This window comes from Silene latifolia, chromosome Y, assembly GCF_048544455.1.
Source record: "Silene latifolia isolate original U9 population chromosome Y, ASM4854445v1, whole genome shotgun sequence".
NCBI classification, from domain to species: Eukaryota; Viridiplantae; Streptophyta; class Magnoliopsida; order Caryophyllales; family Caryophyllaceae; genus Silene; species Silene latifolia.
The window spans coordinates 36,329,678-36,336,334 of record NC_133538.1 but is presented as its reverse complement, the minus strand read 5'-3'; the positions used below and the strand labels follow the sequence as shown (position 1 = coordinate 36,336,334).

Genomic DNA, 6,657 nt, shown 5'->3' with positions numbered 1-6,657 from the left:
GGAGTGTTGATTCGGTCAATTGGTTAGCCACCCAAGTATAGGTGCTGGAGTACCCTCTCACCGGAGGAGGAAGAGGAGCTTGTTGATTTTGTTGATTTTGTTGGTTTTGGAGAATTTGAGTAAGAACTAGTAAGATAGCATCATCAATGTCTCTTCTTGGCGGAGCCATCTTACAAAAGGGAAAAATTTAATTAGTACCTATCAATTAGCAATCACAAACAAACTACCACATAAAATCCTAATTCTACCCATCCTACCCTTCTCTCAAGTTTATTATTTAAAGGTCAAGTGATTTTTAAGTGGGATGCACAAACGTGCGTCGGGAGCAATAGGCTCTGATACCAACTGTGACACCCTTAAATCTAGCCTTAAATAAATAATTACGTAAATTCTACAGAAAAACTGGTAGGATATGTTTGTAAATGGTTCAACTAGTCAAAAACCTGCAATTTCAAAAATTTTTCTTCCTAAACCATTCACAACCAATCCAACTCAAGAAGAGTGTCAAAAACCCTGCAAAAGCTGATAAACTAATTTACATACATAACTAAAGACGCGGAAATATAAGGATACAAACCAACATAGAAAAGGGAGACATATGTCCCTTCAAATTATATACAAAACCAAAGTAGAAAAGGTTTACTAAAAGAATAGCCAAACTAGGTCCAAGGTTCCTTGCTCACTAGCTCGTCTGTGACCCCAACAAAGAATCAACAACCTGTCAATCGCATTTTATACAAACACGAAAGCCACAATTCAGTGGGGAGTAACTTCGAGTCCTCCCAGCCACGAATCGTCAAAATTAATGTACATGTAGTAAAACATGTAAACAAGATGATAAATAATTCACTTATCAATTATTCTAACATATGAGCCCTAAACTGACCAAACTAAACTAACATGTGAAACATATAACAAATTGTAATCCAAACTCTATCAACCATAGCCGGCTTGCATCTCACCTTCTATGATTCATAGAATCATCAAACAAGAAAGGGCAATATATCAAAGACATGCATAAGTTCTTAGTCCCGTCAATAGTCACTTTGTAACTCGAGTCTATACCACGAGGTAGGGAAGGTAATCGAACCGGTATCTTGGCTCAGCGGTTAATATTAATAAAACATGGCCAAGAGACAACACAACCCTAGCCTAAAATCACAAGAGACCTAGACATGCGGATACACACCACCGCACCCAAGACCCACTATTTTTCTAAAAACAAAGTGAGTACCCTAAAGAGTCCACCAAAGGGTTGGCTAGTACTTAAGCTGACCACTTACTATCAAAATAAGTAACTAAGGTCATGCCCCAACTTGGATATAAATCCACTAGTCAGGAACACAAAGGCTATCAAGCAGTGAACATATACTCGTCAGAGACTATAAAGACCTATCTATGATGAAGGCCGAAAAACTCACCTAGGACCTAGTCCCAGCTAGTCCCAGCTTGAATACTTTAGCCCACACCACACAAGACTCACCACACAAGTCAAGTAAGACACTCACTTAACCTTAAGAGGGCAAAAAGTCCTACTTACCAACATAAATTCTAACATTCTATCATGTGAAAGGCTATATAAATGTCTATTCAGCAGATAAACCAACAGAATCCTCAATACAAATTTCCAATTCCAACAATATTAACCAAATTAAAGGCTTCAGGGAATCTAGGGCCGTTTCTAAAATATAAGAAGCTACTTAAATTCAACTAACTACACATGTGAAATAGAGATATAATAAATGGCCTAAAACAAGAAAAAGGCCGATTATCTAATTCATACAACCGAATTTTTACCCGCAACCCCAGCCCTGCGGCAGGTACGGGTTAAATTGCGGCTGACCAATCACTCAATTAACTGACATCGCATCAGTCAAAGGGACTAAGGCTCAGTTTTCGGTACAATCAACAAAACATTACAATTATCCCTATACAATTCATTCTGAGCCTATTATTTACAAATTCATTTTGTAAACTATCCTAACATGTGATAACTATTAATATAAGCTAAATTTTACCAATATAAGAATAATTTCTACTACTAGTATGGTTCAATTTAAAAGTGTACCCTTATGTGACTTATACAACTCTACATTAATTAACCCGAAATGACCGATAATGTACGAAAAACCGCGAAACAAGCAACGGACCGACCCGGGCCAACCCCAAGGCCGGCCGTGGGCTGCCGTGGGCCTGCCGGCTGCTGGCCGTCCCCCTACACCACCATTTTTTTCCATTTTTGTTTAGTAAAAGACCGTCTGAACATTAATTAATCGTTTCCAATTCAACTTTGCTAATTTAAACTAATAAAAGGCATAAATTAAACATGCATGCAACAAATTTTAACATGTGAAAACTACTACTCAAACAAAAATCACCAAACATACAAAAACAACAAAGATTGTGACGATAATTCGTCGAGTAACTCGAAATATGTTACCTTAAGCTAGAAAATGAGCAATTAGCACCTCAAAACCGAAACCCTAACAACAACTAGCCGCTATCCTCTACAATATACGAGTCCCCGAACTCGTCTTCCAAATCTTCACCTAATTAAACAATAAAAACACCATAAATAAGCACAAATACCGAAAATACCGAAATTTTGTCTTAAAACAACTTAATGAAAACTAAAATTAGAACATACTAAGTTGTAGATCTCGGCGAGGGGATTCCGGAAAGGTAAATTTCGTGAAAATCCGAGTAGAAACGAAGAAATTATGGCCAAATTAGCTTGATTTTATGTAGAAATGGTGTTTGTAAGATTAGAAGTTGAAGATGATGAAGGATAGAAGAAAAATCAGAAAAATGAAGGGGAAGGGGGGGTTTGGTCCGCGGGAAAGGGAGAAAGAAAGGAGGGAGTCGGGTTTGAGTCGGGATTTTTCGAGTCGGGTTTGACTCGTTTCGATAATAATTAAAACCGTAAGTCAAATGCAAATTCCGTCAAGACCAAAGTTTTTAAACACGAGATTACAAGAAAATTGAGTATTCATACGACCCATTTCCAATTTCGTTTACCCAACGTTCAAAAGAATTGTCATTTTCCCCCCGATACGCCCTTATTTCGAAATAAAAAGTTTTACACGGTTTAAACTATTTTTAAACATTTCGAAACTATCAAAATAAATACTTTTCTTCAAAATATAATAAAATTATATTTCTTTGAATTATTTTTACTTTAATTACTTTAAATATCAAATTTTATTTGATTAATAAATTATTTTCGAAATATATTAACGGTCCGAAATTACGGGGCGTTACAATAAGACCATTAATAGCTATATGCTCAACCTTCCAAAATAGTGTACATGTCATAGGAATGGGAAGTGTACACAAGTATGAGTTATCTATGGCTTCGTTAGACCACCCTTGCATAGCAAGTTCCGGTATCCACCACAAATTCCTCAACTAATAGGCTTTTGCCCCATTCCCCTCGACAATTCTAGGACTTCTTTCTTTCTTAGTCCATCAACTTAAATATGCTCCTCTCAAATTTCACAAAGATAATAATTTGTGAGCATATTATTCTCAATCAACTTTCTCAAATCAAATCTGCATAAAATGTATAAATCTGCAAGTCATTATACACATTATTTTAGCATTATTAAGTTGATATTAGCATTATGCTAAAGATAAACATTAGGCAAAACTCCATGCCCCCACAATTAAGTAGTAGCTAATAATAGCTTCACAATCACCCTGCATCTTACCCTGCAAGATTAAGAGCAATATAATATGCTTACATAATAGACAAGGTTATAATAGTCTTCTCAATAGACTTAAAACAAGATCACCATTAAAGGTAGAAATGTATAGTACTCACCATAGATCTCACCTTGTCGATCGTCATTACCTTTTTGTCAATCCAATATCTTTCTAGATATTCAACATAGTGCAATTCTCAATATTGCACCTTAGGCACTTCACTAAATGTGAATGATAACTTTGGTAATGAATACACAAATAAAATGTACTTAGCTGCATAAGCTACATTGAAACAACTATAATTATACATATTAGACTTTTCACAATAGTCAAAACATGTTTTCTGATAACTCATTAGCATCATTGTTCTAATTAAATATAGAGCTCCACTCTCATGTCGTTTAAAAGAACAAATAATCTTTTTTATTATTTTCTCTTTCTAATAAATTGACATAGAATAAAGCATACACGTAGTATTTGTGATTTTGCACCCAAAATCATTTTATTTACTAAAAGCTCTATATAGATCATCATTCTTATATTAGAAAACAACGAATCTCGATGATTGTTTCACTTATATTTACTCTTTGCAAATCCACAATATTTTACAAAAAGAATTTTACACCTTACTCATATAATAACAATCACCAGAATCTCATATAATGTGGTACTACCTCCATTCAACTCCACTCTACCTATTTCATTTTTATACACTATTCACGATTGAGTATTTAATTTCAATTTTCTCTCGATACATAAGTGAAAATATATTCACGTGGGATCTTGTTTGATTCGTCTTTACGAGTACATTAAAAATATCTAACTTTTATAATTTTTGCAAATACGTAGCTAACGATATTTAGCGCGTAAAACACGCGTTGACAAACGTGAAAAAAGAAAGTGGTAGAGTGGAGTTGAATGGAGGAAGTATAAGCTAAGTGACGTAACCAACAAAATACACTACAATATTTTAGTCAGTTAATCATGTATAAAACATACACTCGTCATTTTCTATGTACCCTCACAATCAAAATATTTCTTAGATACATACTCCACATAGCTGAAATATCAAATCTAAACATGATGAATAATTTTATCAAATAATAAATTGAACGTCTTCCCCAACATGTTGTCACGCCACAAATTAGTGACAAACATAATCGTTCAAACAAAATATACACATTATTCATTCATTAATCATCTCAACTTTTAGATATCATATAATTGTACACGACAATTTATAATCTCCATAGTCTACTTTTATGAAGCTTTAACAAATAATCATTTCCAATTTTTTTCACACATGTCCAAGATACTATATCAATTTAAAACAAAATATTTAATCCCCACATTTGGTTCATAACTCAAATATCAATTTTAGTCTGTCTCATAATCAAAACTAAATAACCAATCCAAATGTGTGAAATATTTTGCTTGATAAACATATTGTACACATAACAATATATTGGACACTTAATCATTCTAGCTACTTGTCAATCAAAAATCTTGGAACAATTTCATTCACATATTTTTGAAATCAATTATCAAAAGAGTAATTTTGCCAAGATTATAGACATATCATACCAAATAAAGTAGTAGCTTAAACATACGAACGATTAAGGCATATATAATTTGACCAAACCTTCATATTTATCATCATAAATATTTTAAAGGAAAGTCTCGAGAACATACCTTAACCACCAGAATGAAATTGAGCAATAAAATTATAGATAATACCATTCTTTTATAAGTCTTCATAAAAACTTTCAGCATACTACCATGACATTGTTGTCCATTTTAAGGATGGAATATGACCGAATCTGCTCACTGCTTCAACTAAAAAGTTGTAGCCCTTCTTCTTAGCTTTTCAACGCCATCTTACACGCCTCAAACAAAGCTCTAGAGACCGAGTTATGGCCAAAATACCAAACTGCTGTCTCACCCTTCGCGGCCTGATTCTTATACCCGAAGAACAATATTTTTGGCCAATAAAAATAATTCCAATGACAAAAATAATGAACACAACAACAATAATAGCGATAAAATTTCGTTTCTCAATTGTTGGAAAATATAGTATCACTATAGGGGCGAAGATATAATTAGAGAATATTTGTTGTTGTGTCGTGGTATGGAGGCCACTGAATGAGAAACGAAATCGCCCCGACTACGGTACAAATCGATATAGGCGTCGTCCCCCAAGGTCACACAACACTCCTAAAAGTTGTGTACTCAACCATTAGGAGTTGGAACTCATATGGTATGCTCAAAATTATCATAGAGAAGTAGTAGAGATATATGGAAGACGTGTTTCTCAAATGACTACATACTTCTCATATTTATAGTGATTAATTAGCACTATAAAGAGGCATAACCACTACCATAAACATGGAATTAATGAGGCTATAAACATGCATTTAGTGGTGAGAGTGGAGAGATTCTCTTACGAGGTAATGTAAAGCTTCTCTACAATGCAATGTATCTAGACAACATTACTAGCCTTTTGCATTACTTCCAACACTTCGGAGTTGTGTTATATGGGACTCGGTTTCGAGTGACTGGTGAACTATGGTCAGCAAATGTTATAGCGGTTTGACTACCTTGTATTATAGTGATATTAGGATGTTGTTGTAACTATAAAATCAAATAGACTATATATCAGAGGGTAGATTGGCCAAATTAAATTTGGCGAAGGTGACTAGGTGAGTGTTTATGTATTTTGTATATATTATTTGATAGAATGTTGTAAAACATCATGTTACGGACAATGTATCTCAAGATAAAAAGTGAATGAAAGATGATTTTAGATATATGATAATTGGTGTGAATGTTTTCTCATTATTCTTAATACTGTAAAATCTACATAAGATTAACGCTTTTATCAACATTTTTTTTTGTTAATTATTAGAGACAAAGAAACCATCTATCTCAGTAACATGGTTTTATATCTTGGGA

The 6,657-nt window shown here is 33.9% G+C and overlaps 1 long non-coding RNA gene across 1 annotated transcript; it reads right to left on the bottom strand.

Annotated features, from left to right (window-relative positions):
• Nucleotides 1–431: 431 nt before the first annotated feature.
• On the bottom strand, nt 432–2,746 carry LOC141633319 (uncharacterized). Its single transcript, XR_012538100.1, has 3 exons — nt 2,648–2,746; nt 2,441–2,549; nt 432–718 (listed from the first exon to the last, which is right to left on the bottom strand). It is a non-coding gene; the product is annotated as an uncharacterized LOC141633319 (long non-coding RNA).
• Between the last annotated feature and the right edge of the window lie 3,911 nt (nt 2,747–6,657).